General features: G+C 34.3%; 1 protein-coding gene and 1 long non-coding RNA gene across 3 annotated transcripts in view; one reads left to right on the plus strand and one right to left on the minus strand.

Moving 5' to 3' along the window:
* Nucleotides 1–6,554: 6,554 nt before the first annotated feature.
* LOC119085077 (transcription factor SOX-5-like) overlaps nt 6,555–24,743 on the plus strand; it is a 122,470-nt gene continuing 104,281 nt past the window's right edge. The window contains exon 1 of one of the 2 annotated variants that reach the window (XM_037195318.1): nt 6,555–6,838. The gene's annotated coding sequence lies outside the window, so the exon portion shown is untranslated. Of the gene's footprint in view, nt 6,839–23,824; nt 24,550–24,743 lie in introns of those variants that run through there. The other variant, XM_037195317.1, reaches the window with a different exon arrangement.
* LOC119085080 lies at nt 15,678–24,737 on the minus strand. Its single transcript, XR_005089226.1, has 3 exons — nt 24,726–24,737; nt 16,676–16,689; nt 15,678–15,784 (listed from the first exon to the last, which is right to left on the minus strand). It is a non-coding gene; the product is annotated as an uncharacterized LOC119085080 (long non-coding RNA).

Raw genomic sequence — 24,743 nt, forward strand, 5'->3', positions numbered from 1 at the left:
AAAAAAAAAAACACAAAAAATGTACGATGTTTATTTTCGTCGCTGATAAGAGCAAAAATAATGGTCATTTTTCTTGCATTATATTTGTCAGATAATCTACCTTACATCGGAGCACAGTGTTACTTTACATTGAATGTACAATTTCTGTACATTTTAATACAAATATTTGCTCAATTGATTCGTATTCCGATAATTTAAATGAAATGCGACGAAAAATAGTTTTACGCACAAAATTGTAAAATTTCTCAAGAATTGTGAACTATAACAATGAAACGTAAGTTGCATAAGTCAAAAAGCAAAAATGACTCATTTGAGGTGAGGATGCACTTCAAACTTTGTAACAAAAGTCACTGTACAACTATTTGAAATGCCAATGACTCAGGGGCCCTGACCATAATATAAGTTACTGTTATTGTTAAACCTCAATCACCTAAGTCTAGTACTTCGACTTCAATACATTTTAAGTGGATTACATATGTGGCCTAAAGGTACTTATAGAAACTTTCAATCAGTAGTAGTAGGTAGTTGTGCTGTGCTACGTAAGTCGCCATTCACAAATTACGCACTAACCTAAGGGGGAGGGGGGGTCAGAAATCAGACATTTTTATATGAAAAACGCCCCTAAGTAGTATTACACATTAACCTTAATAGTAGAACATTGGATGCTGTGAAAGTAATTCGTTACATGAGGCAACAATTTTGTGATAAAGGCATACTCACAAGTGTGTCTTTGAACAACTTACTTCGGTAACTGTCTGTTCAACAAGTGCAGTTACATACCTCGACCCAGAAAAACAGTAACCGAAGCAAGTTGATCGAAAATTGGGACAAGTATAGTAATAGTACATTATGGCACTGGTGAGTATGACCAGCATTAATAACTCGAGTGTATATTACACAAACACGAGTGTAATATACAAGAGAGTATTATGCGTGTCATATTCACTGGTGTCATATTGGCACTTGAGATGCATGCTATCAATATTTAACAAAGATCACGATACGTCAAAAGTATATGGAAAAATGTGAGACATGTCAACTAGTTATCCTTGCTCATACTCAAACCAAACGATCGGCAAAATAATGTAGGACTTATCAACTCTAGGTAAATAATAATGACGTCATGCATATTGCACACTATTGACAGAATTAATGTTGGGTATTATACCCTAGCATTTAATGTTGATTTATTCACGCGTATGCGATTATATCAGTTAACTGCTTGTACCAGGGCCTACTTTTTAGAAACTTTTAGAGAAAATCGAGAAATTCAAGAAACTTTGAGAAATTCTAGAAATTTCGAGAAATATTTCTTGAATTTCTCAAAGTTTCTTGAATTTCTCGAATTCGAGAAATTTCAAGAAATTCCAGAAAATTCAAGAAATTCGGGAAACTTCGAGAAATTCAAGAAATTTCAAGAAACTAATTTCTCGAGTTTCTTGAAGTTTCTCGAATTTCTCGAATTCGAGAAATTTTAAGAAATTCGAGAAAATTCGAGAAATTTCAAGAAATTCAAGAAATTAGTTTCCAAAAAGTAGGCCCTGGCTTGTACTATTATTTTGAATAGATGCTCTTTTCTTGCGTGATCTTCAAATTTCCCGGTCGTTAAAATGAAAATGTTGAACCTAAGTATTGCGTAATGTATACCATTAGCCACTTCTTACTGTTAAAGAATATTCACTACTTTGTCATCACCACATAAATGGTCCTGTCAAAAAATAATAATTTTCTCTCCAGATTGTCATTGCAACGGCATCATCTTCTTCTTTGTACTCACTACAAATTAAAGTCCTCGATTACAACTCCTACCACCACCTATTACAATGTGCAAATACTGTTGAGAACCATGATGATCCACGCTTTATTTCCTGCTGCAACATTCTACAGCAACGAAACGAATGAACAAAATATTTGGCCCATTGATTATTGAAGAATGGTTGAGAATATTTTATGTAATCCATCCACCCCAGTTACAATCCAAACAATTCTGCAAGAGAGATCGAATATAATGGAAATTGATTTCATATTTGCGAACAAGGTGTTAATGTTGTTGTGCATCGCGGATGAAAAGACAATTAATTATTGAAAATATAATTAATTTGATCGGATTGATGAGGTGCTTTTTTGTTCAAATGGTAGTCTACCTCTATGGGTGTATGTACTAGATTGATTAACAGGTCATATGTCACCTCGTAAGAACGGACCTCGAAAAACCGTTCAGTAAGAAAAGGCTGAAAATCGAGAAAGAAAACATGGCATCGTCAATTTTTAACAATTTGACCCAAAAAATTGAGGGTCTCGAGAAAGAGGTAGCGTATCTGACACGAAAATGCGCAAAATCGGAGGAGGATGCTAATCGATTAGAGGATCTTTCAAAGCAGTTGGATCAATTGAAGGCTGAAATGGATGGAATGAAAACCGAACTGATAACAGCACAAGCGACACAATCGGAGGAGGATGCTAATCGATTAGAGGATCTTTCAAAGCAGTTGCATCAATTGAAGGCTGAAATGGGTGGAATGAAAACCGAACTGAAAACTGAACTCATGACGGAAATGAAAACGGAACTTATCAAGGAAATCAAAACGGAACTCATCGCGGAAATAAAAGCCAAAAATAAGTCGGAATTGGAAGCCCAAGCCGACATACCTCGCCCGATGACACCGCCCACTCTCAATTTACCAACTGGTAAGTTGTCATTAATTATTGGGACCATTTGATTTAGTGAATTTGGCAATTTATTCAATTCGACAATATTTAACATTCACCAGATGTTCGACCACCGAAGGACTTAAGTCCTAGAATCATGGACAAAATACGTCAATATAACTTTGAGGCCATTGGTGGTCAGCGAGTTAGGTGCGTGACGTGTCAAAAGGAATTGGTCTACCATTCAAAAAGTCAAAGAACATGTATGTAAACAGTGAAACAATCAGTTCGTTTTGATCGCGGAAAAAAAGGTTGGTGACAAATGTGGTTAATTGTGATTATGTCGCGTAATTATGCTATTTAATTTTCATTTTCATTTATAACTTGTGATCCCTGGTGTTAAACGAGTAGCTTTAATGATTTGATTTAAGAAAAAATAAATTCCATTTTGTACAATAAAACAAACGCGATTCTTTATAACACACCCAATCGAGCCTAAGCTGTACAGTAACGTGGTTTCATGTTCATATTTGTGAACAAGGATGGTCTGAGATCTGGCAGACAGGTTGGCATGAATAATGTCTTTTACTATAACGATATTAGAAGAAATTCGTGCGAGTATGACACGGTTGATAATATTTTCCCTCTTCCGTTCCTAAAATAATGAAGAAAAACAGAGATTAACAAACCAAACCATACCCGACATCAACGAACCAAGGCAACACAATATAAAATAACCCAAAGGCAATTGCTATATAAATAATGAAAAACCGATGCATTAGCTTGTTTATGGCATCGCTGTTTGCTGTATGTTATATGAAATTATTAAAGAGTTGTGGTGAGCAGATTCAGGGCATTTTATCAGACGTATTTAAATGCTGTTTAGACAAACACAGAAGGCACACAACAATATAATAATAGGGATCTACGAATTCGGTCATTATCGAGCCGAATAAAGTTTTTTCGTAGAACTTTTCCCAAAACAAAGTTGCAAATCAAATTTAGCGAATATCGTAAAATGACATGCATATCAGGTTCGACGCAATAATCACAATCCGCAGCGCTTTATTATCCAGAAACAATGAACAGTGCATATACCGTGCAACTCACACTATTTTACTTTACAGATTTTATGATTAGGAAATTAAATCAGAAAATCCACATTCCTGCATCTGTTTAATAAGTTCAAATGCATCACGCAAGGCCGCAAGGCAAGAAAGTATTTTTTTTATTTTTTTGTTTGAAGGCATAATTATTATCGATCGGTGTACAGTATCACGTATGTATTAAACTTATTAGAACATATCTTTGCATTAACGTTTTATTATCACTTTACATTTATACCGTATGAGAACGTCGAAGAAGAATTTTTATTGAAAACAAATCAGTTCAACGATTCCCATTGTAATACGGTGAATAAAATTGTGAGTTTTGTTTGAATCATTTGAATATTTATGGAGACTCGGTTGTAAGAGAAACTCAAGCTTCCTTGACTGATGTGTAAAAAATTAAATTCGACAATTTCGTTAAGCTGGTATTTAATCTGTCGCAGACGGCAAGCATATTAACAGTTTTACTATTCAAGCCATTACTTCATTTCATCGAAGATTTTCAGAGATTGTTTTCAAAAATCTTTTACTTCATTTGTTTTGAACATACTTTTTGCTATATAAGACCTCATTAGTCAGACCTAATCGTTTATTATTGCTGACGTTGTCGATAACAGATGACAGCGACAGCTGGATGTTTTGGATGTTTCTATTGCTGTCTATCTGTCTTTTTCGCTATGATTTGGACGGGATTCCTTTAGCAGCTTTCGTTTCATTCGTGGCCGATAGCCAATTTGTTAGACCATGAAGTACTTTATGCTGCGAATAATGCTGAAATTACGATGCACACACTGTACACCCAATCTTCTTTTCTTTCTTCCCATGTTCGTTAGGCCGAAAACACACGATCAATTTTGCGCTGATGGGATCGACAATTATGTTGGTTCTTCCACATTGCTTAGTGGTGAATATCGGACGGATTAATACGTAAAGTGCTGCATAAAACCGACGATACAATAGTTCCACCTTCTTAAATCCAACTTTTTTCTGAAACTAAAAGCAGTGGAACTATCTTCCCATTGCGTGCGTGTGTGCAGTGTGACAATAAAACCACTTTTTTTAGTTCCACAAATAAGATATTTTCCAATATGTTCGCTTACTGCATTTGAAAAGTGCAACTATTGTCATACTGCACCACGCACACAATGGTAAGATAGTTACACTGTTTTTCGTTTCAGAAAAAATGTGGAATTAAAAAAGTGGCACTTTTGTAACGTCAGTGCATAACTGCCGATGCCATCAACGCAAAATTGCTCGTGTGTTTTCGGCCTTATCTACTAAAGTTATAGAATTATAAGTTCCGCTGTTGTGATCCGATTTTATCCATTAAGTCGACATCAATATCAACTCAACTTCATGGACAATATTGATGTCTCATGTGGAATGAATCACACAGAAATAGCATACAATGACGGAAATTATCAGAGTGGACGGTATAAGGTCAAAATTCATCAACTGATAGTTTGTAGCTCGTTTCTACATTCTGTATAGTCTAGAGGCAACATTGTATCGAAAAGCCACTCAGTCGGATCAAATTAAATGTCAAAAAATATCTTCAGGTCAACACTTCAATAAAAATTGCATGTAAATGGCACAAATCACAAACGACATAATCTTTGAAATAAAAACTGATAAAATTGATTATTCAAGCTTTTCCATTTATCATTCACACTCAATTGTGCAATGGTTACGTTTTCCGAATGCGATTCGATAATACCGCATAATAGTGATCACTGAGCTTTATTGATGTTCGACGAAAATGCTCTCGATTAATTGTTGCCGGATTAAACCGATTAAACCAAAAATCGCTAGCCATATTCACTCTATCTATTCAGAAGAAATTGAACAATATTGTCAAAATATTCATCGGCATTACTGATAATTTCCAGAAAGTTTACCTTGTCGCCTCATTGATAAAATATGATAAACCGAAAAGTGTACGGTCTTCGCGTTTTATTTATAATTCACACAGGGTTGCCATTCGCACGTCTTTTAGAGGACAAGCCCTCTTTCGTTTTTACACGTTTTCCTTTCTCCCTTCTTGAAAATCTTAGATCGATACTTGCTTACTGTCATTCGGTTTGATCCATTTTTGTAAAGACAAGAATTTTACGTCAGGTCGATGGACAATAACTAGTCCTCAGATGTCGGAATTTGTTTTGGTGTGTAGTTTATCAAAGATTGGGAAAAGCTGGAAATTGCATTTCAATTGTGTTGTTTGTAGTCAGAGCGTAGGGACAACAAGTCACACGAGAAAATGCAATTTTCATTTTTTTCCTGAGGTTCCCGAGTTTCAGTCTATCAACGCACTGCAAGAAAAAGTACTTCAAATGTCAGTGTAGAAATTTGTTTGATCAGTTTCAGTACTCTATTTATAGACTACCACTCATGCTAGAAGTGCGTTGATTCTATATCCTTTTTCTAAAAAACATTTTGGTCTAAAAAATTAAGGAAAACTGCTTTCTTGTGAAACTTAATCAATTTGTATCTATAAGTCAAGAAAAAACGAACTGACACATAAGAACAAAAGAGAGAAAAAATCGCATGAATTCTTTGAAAGAAAAGACTTTCTACGATTTGAAAAAATGGCAACCCTACACCTCCATATCAAACACACAACTTATATCGTATACCGTGAGCCAAGCTATTATGTGCATTAGTAAGCTCTGAGCACACACACGAGACTAGCCCCTTTTTTATTGTATATTGTCGACTAAATTAATCGTGCTCTAATACATAAAAATTACAGAAATATTCTGCAACGACGGCGAAATTGATAAATCAAATAGGAAAACTAAATTTCGATACGATTTTACTACAGGAGCAGTAGTTGTGATTATAGCGTTAAATTGGTCGGAGGTGTTTATATTTATGAAAAATTTTTATCTGCCGCGCGGCAAATATAATTTGTTATTGTGGACACAAGCAAAAGTGAATTTTAAAGATCGTGAACAAATTGACAAATCTAGTGGCTCTCATACTTTCTACAACTGTGGTACTTAACTTGGGACATAAAAATTGATTATTTAATTGGACGAATATTAGGAAAAGAATCGTTAAAAATGGCAAATTCAACTCGGGTAAGCAATTCATAATTGTTTATTAGAGAGAATACATTAGAAAAATAATTGAAAAAGAAAAACGGGTCAATAGTGGATAATGTCTTAGTGGAGCGAAGCGAGAGTAAAATTTTTCTCCTGATCAATATTCGCTGCGATCTTCAGTAAAAGATGTTTCAAATTTCAGTGAAATTTGCAGTTAAATTTTCTCTTTAAACATTTAATTTTGGAAATTCGGTAGAGAGATTCAGGAGTTGTTTTGCGTGATGTTGATGGTGTCTGCTAAAATTGGATTCAACCGACATAACAGCAGTATAACTTTGAATATTTTTAATTCTCCAAAATGACACCAAAGAATTCTTTCAGAAGATCCTGGAACTTTATAGTACCACACCGGGAACTACCACTGATCGAACAACGAAGATCACATACGCTAGGGCAATACCCTAACGGCATTAATCCACAATTTCAATAAGATAAATAACCAAAATTCCACCATAATTCTTTGCTGCCACTCCGGAATAAAGTAGCATCAGCATTACATTTCATTCCACTCCACATATAATGTAGACATCTCCCATATAATGTACAATACATATTTCAAGGATTGTAATATATGCTAAACGCTTTGCATGTGGAACGAGGTGAATTGATACAACCAGCGGGGGGATGAAAATGATGGGTGTTTTTGTATGGAATGGAAAGCCATATGGCCAAGTACAGTAAATTCTGTCTGTACTCCAACTCCGACCATTGAAATTCGAATATTGGAATATTCGAATACTAAGGCAATATTGTAAAAAGGCAGAAAGTATTATTGAATACACATGAATTTGAGGTGCATTATGTTTTGAAAGAGATTGGAAACGAAGAGAAAACATAACACCGAAAAAATATAGATGAACCGAGGATGTGCATATTTTATAAGCTCTGTGTATATTGTGTATCAATATATCCACCACTCACCCCTTTTATTTATGTACCAGCCCCGAACATAATATGCTATTTTAAAAGAGATAAACATACGTTTTGTCCATGCTTTCGAAGATATGTTAGTTTCCATGTTCACGGAATTGTATTTGCAACTGTGCCGGTTTATCGGTCGGAAGATGATATTGGATGAACTGTTTTTTTTAGAATTTTATTATTACCAGCACTCATATTGCAATGATGCAGTATGTGGATGGAGAGCTTTTAGTTCACGTTACTTTTCGCTTTTCGTTTGTTGGTTTGTTCTACTAGTCAATTATTTAATTCGATTAAATAATCAGGATCCTAAAACTCGTCCAATAAATTCGAAAATTGTTTTTTTGCTTGAACAAATGTATATCCATAGCAAACTAACCCAATTTCAATCATTCGTCATCCCCTATAAATAACTACGTAAGGGTTGAAGTTGCAAAGAAAAGCTGGAGAGAGTTGAGCGAGAGGGTTTGGGTAATATACAATGCTGGAGTGAAGTCCACATAAAAAATAAAAGGAGAAAATACTATAAAACGTGACTGCAATTCTGTAGAGTAGCCAATAAATTTTGGATTTTTTCTTTCCTCTTCTTCACCAGCGAGCACCGACGTCTTATTTTTGTATTTCTTCTTTTTTTTCGGTTGTAATATTTATGGTATTAATTCTATCATTTATTTCGAGCAGAAGTTTCGTTTATTTTCAATTTTTCGATATTTCTTTGTCCGTACGCATTCGGTGCTTTACGCAATTTCCCAATGATTTATGGATTTTCACCGATTCCAGAAATGGAATTCATGGACATTGCTTTCATAAATTTATTGAAGGTGGGCAGATTGGAATGATCCTATCTCGACTGTGGAGTCATCTGTGAATAGGTCAAATATACTAACCGAATACTAACCGAGGACAGTGTGTGTATACGAATTCAGTTTCGAATTTTCTCAATTGCTTGATACAGTTAGTTATTTTCCAAAAATATTTGCTAAACAACTATAAGAGTGCGGGTTGTATTACTGTAAACGTATCGGTATAAGACCGTGTCAAGCCTTATTTTTTTTCAGATTTTATAAATCGTTAAATTACTGGTGTTTACAAGGAGGAGGCAAATCATCCGATGTTTCAACATAATACCAAACATTATACCAACCATTATACCAAAACTTATACCAAAACTTATACCAAAACGTATACCAATCATTATACCAAAACTTATACCAAAACTTATACCAAAACTTATACCAAAACTTATACCAAAACTTATACCAAAACTTATACCAAAACTTATACCAAAACTTATACCAAACATTATACCAAACATTATACCAAACATTATACCAAACATTATACCAAATAGTGGATAACAGATGTCGCCTGTAAGACTGTTGTAACGTTCAAGCAAATTAAGAAAACTAAAAAATTGGGTTCGGTTAAGAATACACAGAATGCAAGGACCGTGGCTCCAAGGCTCGGTTTACTGGTTTACCTCGGTAGAGTTCTTTTTCACTGAGTTTCAATATAATTGTCATCTTTGGTAGAAACATTCAATTAATTACTAGTTACTACTCAGTATCGCGAATATGGTTGTTATTTTTGCTAAATGGAAACCCTCTCCTAACACTGTTTGCATGTTCCACTGTTCCACAGCTAAGTTTAAACAAAATTAATTTCCACAAATTTGAATTATTAAGAATCATTTTTCATAAAGACATCAATTACAAAGTATTCCAAATATGCGAAAACGTTGAGAGAAGAAAATAGATTATAATAAAGTACCAAACACATGGACGTCCGGACATCCACACAAAATTGCATTTAAATTATTGGCTCGTCGCCAATTTTATGCAAAAAATATTAATACGAGATGTAAACGTTCATATACAGCCAGCACTGGGAATACTATAGTATAGCTACAACGCTCGACGATTCAAACAAAATGCATAATATAATTATTGTGGCAAACGTTGACACCGAAAATTACGTAAAGAAATCTTTTGTAGCTCAACAATCGCATTGTACGCATAAATATTTTCAGTTAATGTGCTTTTGGTGCTGGCAATTGTTTTTAATTGGATGAGAAGAATTTTTGGAAATCCACATACAATGTCGTTTTGAATTGAAACTCTTCATTAGTAAGTCTCGAAAATGAAAATTTTATTTAATTAATAATTTCCACAAATTAATTGGACGATTATGATTTTATCGAACTTAGAATGGCAGAATGCTGACAGATTTTACAGTGTAATCTGCCGGTTTTCTATGGCTACAATTTTTAGTGTAGGTACTGATCTATCTTGGGAGAGTTGTGGTTAGGGAAGGGAAGGTATATTATTCGGAATTATGGAATTATGGAAGTTGTCTCATTGCTTTCAACATCGAGGAATTGAACCAATAGTACGATGCTGTTACTTCTTTAAATTTTGAACAATTTGCTAGAAAATCTTTTACTTCATAAGCTTTGAACCTTTTTTGTCGTTGTAGTAAATAATGGGCGATTTAGAACAAATCTAATACTCTCAAATTACCAACTAAGGTACCATTCACATAGTATACGATCGCAGTTCTGGGGGTCACACGAAAGCGCACGATCCAATTAACTTTCCATTTTTTCCATACATTTCTGCGTACTAGTTTGGAGGGGATCAAAAATTCCTCATTTTTTGCGTACGTACTATGTGAATGGATCCTAAAGTGATCCTAAAACTGTATGAACTTACTAAATTGACTGTTTACGTAAGCTATCAACGAGACAACAAGTTTTGGTAGTTTACAACGCCCTATAACTAAATGTCATGACCCTAAATTCGTCACTGTTTAAGAGTTGAGAAGTTAGAGCTTCTAAAATTTGTGATTAAAACGAGGAACACGGTATTATCGGACGCAGCTATCAAGAATGGAAAGTAATTTATTACATGAGGTAATAATTTTGCGATACAGGCCAAATGTCAAGTGTGTTTTTGAGCAAAAAGCTTCGGTAACCGTCTTTTCGACCAGTGAAGAGTTTGTAAATCCGAGCAGAAAGCGAGGAATACAACTACACTTGCTGAAAAACAGTTACCGGAGCCAGTTGGTCAAAAATACATGAGTTTTGCGAATATCACAAAATTGTTTCCGAATTAATGAATTACGTAGCATAATCCAATGTGTTCTGTTTAACTGTTTACCACATGAAATAGTTGAATTTCACATAAAAATCCACGAAAAATGAACCGAAATAATCCTCATCTAATGGATCATTTTCGCAGTGGGCAATTGCTATGTAATGTTAAACTTTCGCATGGGGCAGGCAGTAATCATTTTTTTGCTATGAATTTTTTTGAGACTTGATTAGACGGGTATGCTAATCTGTAATTAACCATATTTAATGAAAAAAAAAAACAATGGAAAATGACACCATGAAATCGATAAGAAAAATCCAACCTTTTTTTGGTCGAATTCAATCAATTACAATAAAATCTTTTTTGTCAAGTGCATTTAGAGATAACAGGCTAAACAGGTATGCGAACAGTTATCTCAAAACAATATAACTTAGACCATTCGTTGGCTCCATACCTGTAACAAATTATTTAATTTTTTGTGACTAGTCCTCATAGTTTGGAAAGATCTCGTCGTAACAGAACTGCTTAGTTCTCTTTGGAGCCTTTAGTTTCATTCCCCCAGTCATCCGTCAGACATTGCCTCCCTTGCTCAATGTGACTCTCTTCAAACGATCAGAGGGATTCTTTTGAAAAACAGAAGACCGAAATCGGACGCATTTTCCAGTGGACTTTTTTATATGTGCCTAGAAAGGTATTCGACCCTAGAAGTCAAAACCACAGTTTAAAAAAATTCTTTGAAGTTTGTGTGGCTGGTGAGCGGTGATCAAAAACCGAAAACTTGCACTTTTCTTACAAAAATTTCTCCAGTTACACGAGCCGTACAGGATCGTGTGGGGTGTCATTAGAAAGGTAATCACACGTACTATTGAGCCGAATAAGAACTTATTGGGTTTAAAATTCATCGACACTGAAATATGTGCAGTTGAAGTTTTCAATCGAAGAGTTACACTGTTCTTACTGAAATTTCTCGAGGTACACAAAACGTACATGGTCGTGTGTGGTATCATTTGAAAGGTAATATAATGTGCTTTTGGGCCAAATAGGGTCCTATGAAGTTTGGATGCATCTATGATGAAATATGTACACCTAAACATTTCAACTTCTATTTCTCATAGTTTTACCAAAGACCAAATTTCAACGGATGGTTGTACTTCATGTAGAAACAAATCGATCATCTACAAACCGCATGCTATGAACGGTGCTTTGTCATGAAATAACTCAACCTCTTTTTTTAAATTTATCATGGACACACCAGATCTTTACTTAACGAACCGCGAATACATGACCTTTGATTTTGGTGCGAAACGCTTACTACTACGAATGCATGAAACGAATACGTAAACGATTATAACGGGACTTAGGTCCCTCTTTTGAAAGTATTTTCGACCTCTGCTCCTGTTTTACTTTACTCTGTCGTGGTGTACGTGTTAACGTGAAAAACGAAAATGGATTGGACACTCAGCAATTAAGCAAATATCTTTACGGCATGTTTCATTTTCATTTACATTGCCTAATCACGTAAAGTATTGTACTTACGAGGTTCCAAGTTGTTATTTGACAAGTGGGAAATACAGCCCTCCCCTTCAGGTCGGGCTGTAACACCCCACTTATCAAATACACAACTTGGAACCTCGGAAGTAATATACTAATAACCTCATCTGTTACCGATACGACGACCAAAATAATGACAAGCTCTGGGTAATATGGTCCTTTTCTATAGTAAAATGTATGTTAAAATAAATTGAAGTACTAGATTTGATATCAACCGATTAAAAATACTTTGATCGATGGAAGTAATAGATCGGATAATAATACCGGTCATATGCTTGCCGTCTGTAACAGGTTAATGGCGTACGATAGTTCAAAGCATGAATGATTACATTTGATGAGTAACATTCGGACGGAAACTTTTGCGGAAATAGTCATAATTTTTTATCTTCCTTTTATCTTCCTTAATAAGCGGTTTCCATCGAACCGACGTATCCACAGTGGAATGCCTTTAACCAACCAACCTTTAACCTACCGTAGGTAGGATAGGATAGAACCTCATCTGTTATCGATAACAACTTCAGAAACAATGACAGGCACTGGGTAAGCTGGTTCTTTTCTATAGTAAAATGCATGTTAACAAAATTGAAGTACAAGATTTGAAATCAACTGATTAAAAATACTTTGATCGATGGAAGTAATAGATCCGATAATAATACCGGTGATATGCGTGCCGTCTGTAATATCTGTTAAGACAATGTTGATTATACATGAAACAAATTGCAATATTTGATCACATTTTGAAAAACACCAATTTTTTGTGGCTGACGTAATTTATGGATCTTCCCTTACATTTTCATGGACAATTGATCGTATCTCAAATACATCGTAGCCATGCACAACGAAACTTTATATTTCTGGTAAAATGGCACACACCCATCTCATTCACAACAGCTCACCAACAACGTATACATACCTAAATATTAGACCGTTCGATATACATTTACCAAATTACGTTTTCTTGTTCCCATCACTTTCCACTGAAAAATATTTTCAAAAAATGGATAAAACACAATTTAGTGTCGATAAGGGATTTAACTTGAGCGTAAATCATTGGTTATTCAATACTCCACTGTTCTTGTGGCTTACATGATATATACACACACTCATCTCTAATTGACTGCCATATAATCGAAAATTCTGCACCATAGTCCACAAAAATCGATTTGAGTGAGGGTTTTCTAGTCGACACACACAGTAAATTGTATGGACTACAAAGTTGTGTATTAAAAGTCGGTTGTTTGTTTCTCTCAATATTATTATTGAAATTTGTATGATGAAATTCGGCTGCATTGCATATAACTTGTGTATACTTATCGGCTTGCCACGAATGCCAATCTTTTATTAGATTTTAGAATCTAAAAAGGATCACGATAAATCTATTTCGAAAACTGTATTTCGGTAGCTAAAATTGTAAAGTTAATAAGGTAAACCAATTAGCATTTTAACCCATTCAGCAACAGCATTAATATTCAATATAACCCCAAAGGATATTCGCTTTCAGGCAATAATAAATTCAATCAAATCCAATGATCATCAATTTATTGCAAATTAAAAGATGTGCCAATCCAAAGCGCGCACATTACCTGTTTAAATACTCTGCAATCAAACCGATATCTCATGGTAACATTTAACATTTTATATACAATTTATAATTGGAACCAATTATCTTGGAAATTATGCTCATAGCTAGTTGCTATTATTCAAATTGTTTACATTAAGCGTTAGTATTGTTGTGTGAGAAATCTCTTATTTTTTCCGTTTCTTTCAATTTAATATCCTTTGTCGGTTTAATTTGTTGTTTATGCGCCTGGCTTACTGTTTTATTAAAAAAAAAATCAAATCGAAACATAAACGAAAATATTCATGTATTTAATGCGATTGAACACCGGTTCGGATCTATCTTTTCATGTATATTTATACATACATGGAATGAATGGACATACTTGATGAGTGATGTATCCATAGGGAGTTCATGACTTTTGTGTTTATAAAATACAGAAAAATTAAATTCTTTTTTTTGTTGTTGTTGCTGTTGTGTGTTGTTGAATTAGTTGTATAGCGTAAGTGTTGTTTTTTTTTTCCTTCTCTCTCAACTCAAATGTATTACCTATAAACACACAGTCACGTGTTCTGTTTGATGTTTAATTACAGAAATATGGAGCATTAAATACGCTGAACGCTTTTTATTGTCCAATTTATTCAAAAGTGATTTTTCCATTAGAAATCGAAATTCTTGCGTCAGCTCTCAATCCGAAACGTCATAGAATAAATCCAGTTTCAACTTACGTCATGATCACCTCGAAATCCAAAAAATATCCTAAACGCCAGCCGAGTTGAATGAATTTTGGGCTTTACAAACAATTTACAAGCAATATTGTAAAGAAGAGTTTACATAGTTTTACTCAAAATCTTTTACTTCATTATTTTGAACTTACATTTTTCGGTATGAAAGAGCTTTATTGCTTGCATTGTCGACTCCTACTCCGACTATCCTATACCCAGCGAGCGATGTATTTCAAACGCTATGCCTCTTAGATTCCGCTAGGCCAACCAGGTAAGTGGTGGTGAAGGAAAATCACACAAGGAACTGATCCTCAATTGGCGGGCGACCGACTTACTACGACATTCGTGTTTAAAATACCCATTTAAAGGCAGGGCTTATTATTGGGAATTTCAGTTCTCAAAATTCTAAAAATTCTTAAAAAATTCTATTTCTCAAAATTCTCAAAATATCTTAAAAAATTCTTAAAATTCTTAAAAATTCTTTAAAAATTCTTAAAAAATTCTTACAAATTCTTAAAAAATATTTTGCATTTACAGTCGAAAAAAATAGATTTCGGTTTTTTCAACGATGTTATTTAATCCACATGCGATTTACAAGTTATAATACATATAATACATACATAAATATCGTAACATTGGTAATGAATGTGGGATAAATAGCATCGATTGGATTGTATTGCCAGTTTCTTATATTTCTTCGACTGTAATATGATTAAATTTTTCGTTTACTCCCTTGACTGAAAGTCAGGGTTTATGCAAAATAACCTTAAATGTCCGTAACGACAAGTTCAATATGATATTTTGAAAATGTTCTACATTGGCTTAAAACGTTAAATACAGAAAACATCCGTACACTTGTTACCGCGATAACTCAAGTAATTCTTTACCTACTGATTTTCAAAATTTTGGTTTTAATCGATGGAGAATGAAATCATGAGGTTAGGTTCGTATATGGTGAAAATTTTTTGGAATCGGACACACCATTTTTGTTTCCGGACGTTTATGGTGCTATCGATAGGGAATTTCAAAGTGATCATTTCGTTGAAGATGTTTTTTTTAAACGACCTCTCCGGCCCTTTGGCGACTCTAAGAATATTTCAAAATTTCAAAATCATGACTATTTCAGAAAATTTTACCCCGATGGTTTATCTAATGGTAGTTTGTAGAGAATTGACAGACGATTCTAATAAAAGTATCGTCGGGTCGAAAGGTTGTAGCTGTGAGTAAGTGTGAGGCATCAAAGTCCAATTTTATGGTTTTGTCAATGAGCACCCAAACCGATTTTTCATTTTATTGGCTTAAAATGAAGGCTAGCACATCCTATTTAACATATCAAAAAACGGAGAGTGGGTTTTTCCATTTTTTCAAAAAATCTTAAAAAACTTTCTTCTGGGTGCCCACATTTCTCAGATTTTTTAATGGAAATGTATGGAAAGTTGTGAATGTGGACAACTTTCACTAATTTTTTCACCATCGGGAAGCTTTCTGGTCATGTCTAGTTTATCCACTGATGGGAAAAGCTTCAGTTGCTACTACATCTCATAGTCTGAGACCGCACCTTTCCAAAAATACCATACTTGCCCTATTCGCTATCTGTCTTGTATTCTTTACGATGTCAAATATGTGAGTAAGTCGACTTACTCGAAAGATTTTTGAGGCAGTTTTTTTGTTTCCAATTTTAACGGAAATAAAGTTTATCCAGTCCTTTTAGAGTACCCGATCTTCTGGGAATGTTGCTTAATTTTCTGGTCACAGAATTACTTACAAGGGTATCAGCTACATTTCATCTTGCTCGGTAAATATTGGTCGTGCATTATGTGAAGAATTGGATGACGTGAAGGTCGGCTACAAACCGTTCAAGACTAACAGATCCAATTTCTCACAACTGAAAGACAAAACCAATCCACTGGATAAGTGCAATATTGTTTACAAGATTCCATGTTGGGGCGACGGTTTTTCAAAAAACAAGTGCGAACTTTGCTACATTGGTCATACGGGTAACAAGTTTGGTGACAGACTAGGACAACATCAAAATGATGTGAAGAAATCAAACGACGAAGAAGAAGCTAAGAACGGTCAGACAGCTTTGGTTCGTCACTTCCAAGATGGACATGCGCCCGATTTCGAAAACGCTTCAATATTAATGATGGAACCCAACGAGTTCAAGAGAAGAATACTTGAATCGCTAAACATCCTGACAAATAACTCGATGAATTTTAGGAAGGATGTTGACAGTATCAGCAAAGTGTATCATAACGTTTTGGACGTTAAGTTTTCGGATTAAGATTCAAATCTGTTTTTACAGTTTTCCCGCGTTTTTGAGCGGTTCATATTTTTGACAAAGTGTATTTCAGCACTGTTTTGTTCGGTTTAAATTTTTGTTCGGCAAATTTTTGCCTGTCATGCTTTGCAAGTTCTTTTACATTCAAAATTTCTCTAGTAAGAAGTCGAACTGAAAAAAGATAAAGAATTTTCCCAATTGGAAATTCGATTTAAAGTAAGTTTCTATATCCAAATTGTTCAATGGTTATAGATATAGGACGATTGTGTCTCTAGTTTTTTATTTACGATATGCAAAATTCATTGTATTTGCAGAATCGTTTTATTCCTGAAGATGCCATTAAATAGTGGCGAAACGTCGAATTAAAAGAAAAAACGTGTTTTTTCTCTCTGTGACCAGAAAATTAAGCAACATTCCCAGAAGATCGGGTACTCTAAAAGTTTACTCTATTGGTCAAATAAACATTGAACCAGAACATCTTGGTTCGTCGGAACATTTATCCAGTCCAATATCCAATAGCAAATAAGGTGGTTATGGACTCATTTAATGAAGTTCACATGTAAGGTGATACATTCTGATATCATTCTGAACCTTCAACTCACAGCTCTCTTTGTTTCTTCAGAAAATTAAATTAATTTTGAGTTTTCTAAACGGCCAGTGGAAATAAAAGAGATACACAATTAATTTTATGTTCTTAAAAACACCAGCTTATTTAAAAATGGTAAGAAAACTGGGACTGCAATTATTGGAAAACTTATTCAGTCTTCAGTCAAGCGAGCTTACCCACCTAAGAGTCTTCACATAAATTAATGGTCGTATCAGACACAACTTCATCCGATAAAATTAAATTTTGAATTGTTCGATTTTATAACCGTAATTAGCAAATGAATTTTGTTTACAGCAAAAACAAAAAAAATCTTAAAAAATTCTTTAAAAATTCTGAAAAATTCCTAAAAATTCTGAAAAATTCCTAAAAATTCTTAAAAATTCCTAAAATTCTCAAAAATTCTTAAAAAATTCCCAATAATAAGCCCTGTTTAAAGATCTCTCTCTCTCTCTCTCTCTCTCTCTCTCACCGTCATGTTGGCAATATTCTTGATAATCCGATCCCCGTTCGAGATTCACCATGGTCATTCAAAAAGTTTTCATCAAAAACAGATAATTTCTCACAATTTTTCAGTTTTCTTTTCAAGCCATCACAAAAACCGACAAAACTGACTTAGGTAAGTTTAAATTTTATAATTTCGACAAATTACGAACACAGAAACACTGAGCAAGGTTCTGGGAAAACATCTTCACATATTTTCTTGAATTTTCCTAAATTTTCCCCAAAAACCTTTTCCCACATTTTACTAAATTTTCTCATATTTTCCTAAATTGAAGGAAAATTCGGGAAATATGCGAAAATGTTTTCCTTGTTACCTAGTGGAAAACCGGCTGAGGAGGAGGTCACCTTTATGAACTGATATAAATCAACGTTCAGGAAATTAACTTCATCATAGTGCATCTTTCTTACCTCAACGACTTCAGTTCCCAACTGAAGTTCCAGCTAAATTACCAAATATTACCAGTCATCCTAAATGGATCTACTTTTCGTTTTCATCTCAAGTAGATTACTTACAACAATTTAAAGTCAGAAGTGACGTTCTACTATATATACAGTCAGTCGGTTCTTAATTGCAGAATATTATTTTACTCCCCTAATGTGCTCTCACTCGCATACTCGTGCTCGTGATGTTGGTAGTTGAGTTTTGCGTAAATCGACTCATATGGCACGTGTTTAATATAAGATCATTGTGATATGCTAGGCTGTGTTGAGTGATTATATATTTACACAATGACCGCAAGTCCTTCTTTTTATTGGTTTTCATTGTGGCTGCGGCTACAAGCAAGTTGGGGTGTAAACTGATATGTTTAAGAATGGAATGCTTCCAGGGAGATTAGGTAATTTTAACATTTATTCCACAAGAAAAATGAGCCCAATGAAAGTCCTCTATCTCTACAGAATACGTGAGTTGTCACATTATCGTTTTGTTATGTTTTGTTGTGTTATCGATAACGACGACAAAAATAATGACAAGCTCTCGGTAATATGGTCCGTTATACAGTAAAATGCATGTTAAAAAAATTGAAGTACAAGATTTGAAATCAACCGATCGATGGAAGCAACAGACCCGATAATAATACTGGTCTAATCATATGCATGCCGTCTGCAACCGATTAAGTCGTATTTTAAGAGTCAAAAACGATTTTTCCACAGAGTTGAGTACAGAGCAAAACATAAGTCAATTTTAGATGGCAAATGTGAACACCTGCGTCGCTATGGAGTTTTGTGAGACTGCTGAATGTTCATTGGTCGACAATGACTATAAATTCCAATAATTTATTTTCAATTAAAAATTGATAGTCAAACTATACTTACTTGAACGCCGTTCACATACAGGTATATAGCCCATCTTGGCGATGCTATACCGCTTATGTGCCGTACACACAATAACTGAAAAACGTTTGATATAACTACAAATATATACAAATACGTGTGTAATACACATAATCTCTCAATTACAAGCAGAACTCTACACTATCAAACCATCATCTACCTACACCTCTTACCAAAATAGTTATCGCTCTGATATTGTTTCGACATGCGCACCTGATGTACCCGAAACATGAGTGGATAACAATTGGCATTGTTATGACACGAAGAAAATACACGACCGAGGGAAAAAGAATATATTTAAAGGCGGAGCATAGCCAAAATACATGTCGACTTCATCAGCGAATTCAGCCAAACAATAACAACTCAATATCTCATTCGTTTTTGCTTGGTACAATTGGAAAATGTTTTTGTTTTACGTGCTGATGATGATGATGATGGTGGGTGATGACTGACAATATGGTTTATTCAGTTTCAGCAATAGTGAATGCGTTTTGGGTGGATTCGTGCAGACTTGTTGCCATGAAAATCAAATTTTTTTCGTTGTATCAACGTCTAGATAAAAAAATCTTTTACTTCATTGGTATGAACTTATATTCTGCTTAAATAAGGTTACATTTTAGTCAGAATCAAACACCGTTTACTGATTGAGATAGGAACGCTAGGAACGAATCTAGTCGTCTCATTCTTCTAGTACAGATCTAGTACTTCATTTTAAAAATTCTATAAATATGAACTGCGTTATGTGAACTGTTTGATTGCTTACAGCAGGGTCTATTTTTACGAATTTAATTCGTAGGAATTCTAGAAAAATGATTAAAAATTCCTTAAATTGTAAGTACCAAAATCTAGGGATTTTCAGCGATTTTTTGCGAACTTTTTGGAATTTTTAAGATTTCATTTTCTAGAAGTAGGTCCTGACTCACAGGGAAATAGTAAGTAAATCCCCACTGAGCAACTATGGACCACTTATGACTGCAAAATTATCATGTATCAAGCATGAGTGGAACTCGATTAGAGTTCCGTTCCGTAGATTTTGTAACTTCCCGTTTGAGGATAGAACTAGTCCGTTTATTTTTTGCTACTAATCATCGAACTCTTTTTTTGTCACGGACGGACTAGTCTTGACTAGTGTACTCAAAATTCATATTACCACTAACGAAACACTAGATTTCGTATCAATCGACCTCTTGAGATTCTATGATCAAGAGAATCACTAGAACCGATACTAATGGGGAAAGTATGCTTGCCGTCAGTGAAAGGTTAATATTTTTCTTGACCTTGGTGCTAAAGTTTTGGACTACAAATTTCTGTAGAACATTTCGTCGGATACGAAGCTTAAAATCCAATCAACGACGCTATTCGGTTCTATTATACTGTAAAAATATTACCACGATTACCACACAATCAAACTCCCATCTGCCTAAATACACAATTCCAAAAAAGTAACTTACATTATCTGTGAACAGTTGCAAAGTAACAAACATCTTAAAAATATTAACTACTTTCTTGGCTTATATAAAGATATTAGTCGGCATATCCGGTCCTATTTAGTATGTATGTACTAGAAGCTGAGAGTTTATTTGTTTTATTTTCTTCCATTCCACTTCATATTCATGAATCCATGCTTATTGCTTCTCGTATTTATACTCTCGCCGTAGTATTACTCTTCTTCATTCGGAGCATTTTTTTTATTCATTTTCGTTTTTCACTTTTCCTCTATAATTTCGGAATATCATGTGTAAACATTTTATAAGAAATTGAAACATATAGCAGGTGCATTATTTAGTCCGAACACAGGAAACTATAAATGCCATAAAACAAATAATTAAAAATGAAAAAAAAATGAAGAAGAAGAAGCAAAAAAAAAACTTATATAACTATGGATGGATATGGATATATAGCGCGGTTATTTGACTACATGTACGTACATATATATGTATAACCAATGAAAGTAGAAGAGAAGTAGAAAAAAAAGTAAAAGAAAATATCTAATTTGATGTGTTGGATGCTCATCTGAGTTTATATTTTTGGTTAAATTGTTGGGAAATTATTGAGGTTTTTGGTGGATCAACTAGATTTTTGGATATCTTGTTGGTTTTGATGGTTTTCTATTATTTTTTTTTTCTTCGGGTATTAAAGTGTGTGAGAAAAATGACGTCGTAAATTAGTTGGTATGGATTATTAAAAGCGATCGAGAAAATTTTGCTGCAGCGTCGATTTATTAGATTTAATATTTTATTGAGTGGAGGTAGATGAGCGGAGAATGCATATAAATAAACGCCAAACATTCGAATTTGTTTGCTGACAAATTTATAAATACAAAAAGAATGCGACACTAACACAATTTTTGTATGTTTCTGTAGCTATATATCGAATGGGGGACAAAAAAACTGATCTAGAATTTATTGGCAAACAAAAATATTGCATTTCGTTTTCTATCAACTTAAGATACAACATTTTTTTTGCCTCGGTGCAGTAAGTTATTGTAAACGGGTCATTTAAAATTTTGCAACCCATTTTCTCCTTTAAGCAAACGATAAGTGAACAACGATGTAAATAGTAAATCTACTACTTCCTATGTTTAATCTATCAGAGAAATAGTTATCTTTTACTTAATTAATTGTAACAAACATTCTGTATAAAAGCACACTATCCAGAGTTCATTGCTTATTTTTGTCGTCGTTCTTGATAGCAGATGAGCGAAAATATTAGTTATTTGGTCCAAAAGACATGTTAGTGGTTGATTCCTGAACAATTACCGATTCCCAATCAGAGAGATGGATGTTATCGTCTCTGTTCCCAATAGATTTCGATTAACACGTTTAGAGTGAGCCTATTGGCCATTTGCAACAAAGAGTGCGACGCGTAGCGGGAAAATATCGCCACTAAGAAATACAAAAACGTGGAAAGATAAATTGGCCAAAGTGTTTAAACACTGAAGGTGATGCAAACCATCAGCGGATCAGAGAAATTACCGATTCCGACTTTCATGTTAATTCATTTTTGTAATGTTTTCATCATCATATTTTCTTGTGACTAATGTTGTTGCATCCAAGGCTGTATACTTTGGGGAGGTCACGCAGATCACCATTTTATTAGATACGCGGGAACACACCTTTTCCATACAAACAAATTCACCAAAATTGAATTTGTATGGCGTGGTGAGTTTTTTGTATGAAACGTGGTGTGTAAACGGCGTATCTGTATCTGCGTGACCTCCCCAAAGTATACTGCCTTGGTTGCGTCAATATGAATTCAATATGATTAATTAAATTAAATTCACCTGAAAGTAGGGAAACAAGAGCAAGGCTGTAAACTTTGGGGCTGCGTGACCTCCCCAAAGTTTACAGCCTTGAACGAGAGTCTATATAATTTGGGAAGGAATTCGTTGGTGTCTAGTGAAGTTGCCATTGCAAAAATTAAAGTCGTGCACCTTGTTGCACAAGCTGATTTTTGTAGGTTAAGACTAACGCTAAAAAATCGAATTTGTGCAACAAGATGCACTAGAAAATATACGATTAGGGAATATGTAAATCAAAGAAAAATCATGGCGCCGAGAACCTGTATTCATATTCATGCCAATCCTACATGCTGGTTTGTTATACAACTCCAAGATTCAAGTTGGTGTGAAAATTAAGGTATCTACCTATTGGGTCCCAAACGTGTTGTGTCTGGAGAAGCATTTAAAGGTTAACAAAATAGAAGATGAATCAAGCTGAAGCCAAAACGTTTTGGTGTAATGAGCACAATGATTTGCATGAATTTCTCTAGTTTTCGAAAATTCATTCCTTCGTAAATATACCTAATACCAGCGTTAGGTTAAAGTTTCTTCGACTATGTTGATATATTTAGGTAAGAAAACTTATTTACAAGATCGAAGTAACTAGAGTATTAACTGACAGACACATCCTCCACTGTTTCGCTCGGGGTGTCCTTTTTTTTTCTTTTCTTGAAAAAAGTTTACTTTCAGAGCATTATATTAGGTTAGTTAATATTTTCAACGATTTCATCCGCAATTACATCCTTTTTAAATAAATGTTCCCACTCCCTTTCCATATCATCCCAGAAAATGATTTTTTTTCGCACACAATTTTTTCTATTATTTCGAAAAAAAAGAAGAAAGAAATTGTAACAAATTCCTTTATATATGTGTACATACAACAATAATTGAGGGCGTTCCCCTTCTCTGTATGCTCGGTATAACAACAAAACAAAAGCGATAGAAGAAAAAAAAACAATTTCTACACAAAACACAACGAAACGAACACAAAACAAAACACACACAAAACGAGAAGGCGTGTCTTTCGGTATCTTGCAAAATATATATTCAATATTCCCTCTATTCATCCCGTTGCAAGATAGTGGGGGCGCCGAACAGTATTCGAAAATTTTTAGTTGCAGTTCGAACGCGCTGCGGAAAAGTCATTACAATAGCTGAAGCGTAGCTCCATCAAATCGTGAACAACAAACAGCGTGTTCATCTAGGAAAAAAGTTCGTTTCTTTCCTCTTTTTTTTGTGTTATTTATGTAATATGTACCGTACGTAACCACACATATATTCCATTTTGATGTACAATATTGTAAATTCGTAATACGTACTGTTAAAATAAGAAACATCTCGTTTAAAGGAAAATCAAAAAACGATAAATTAGAAAAGAAAATTTTTAATTTTTTTTTCTTCTCTCTCTCAGTGTGTATAGAGATGTGTGTTGTGTTGTGTTGAAATCACTTTATTGTTGGACATGGCAAATTCGCTACATTTGATGTAAAATAAATACACATCGTGGATAGTTGATTGTGAACCGGGACGTGTAATGTGCTATTTTCATGAATGAAATACTCGGTGCAATTTTGAATGCATTTTTCGGGGTTTTTTTTGCTCAAAAAGGAAAAGTTTTTGAAAATCTCTTTTTTTTCCTTTGTCTAATTGAATCACACGTCGTGATTTTTGCACACTAAATTGTGAAATTATTATTTTTTGTGTGTGTGATACTACAGAATGTTGAAAAACTCGTAAAGAAATTGGATTATAACAACAATAACAACAACAGCCCTGTTTAAATGAAGTTTTCCAGTATAACGTCACTGTGGTGAACATATAGAGATTAGCAGCCATTTCGTAAGTTTTCTTTTCGATTGTTTTACCACTTAACATTGGCTCTCAAAAATTATTGAGCGAAATCCTAGTTCATAAAAGAAAATAAAAGAAAAGTTTTTCACCAACGAGGTTGTCTCTCCTCCAACCGATTCTATTTCTCTACAAGCCATTAACGACGAGGCTGCTTGATAACACACAAAAATATGAAAACGAAC

This window comes from Bradysia coprophila, unplaced genomic scaffold (genome assembly GCF_014529535.1).
Source record: "Bradysia coprophila strain Holo2 unplaced genomic scaffold, BU_Bcop_v1 contig_94, whole genome shotgun sequence".
Classification (NCBI taxonomy): Eukaryota; Metazoa; Arthropoda; class Insecta; order Diptera; family Sciaridae; genus Bradysia; species Bradysia coprophila.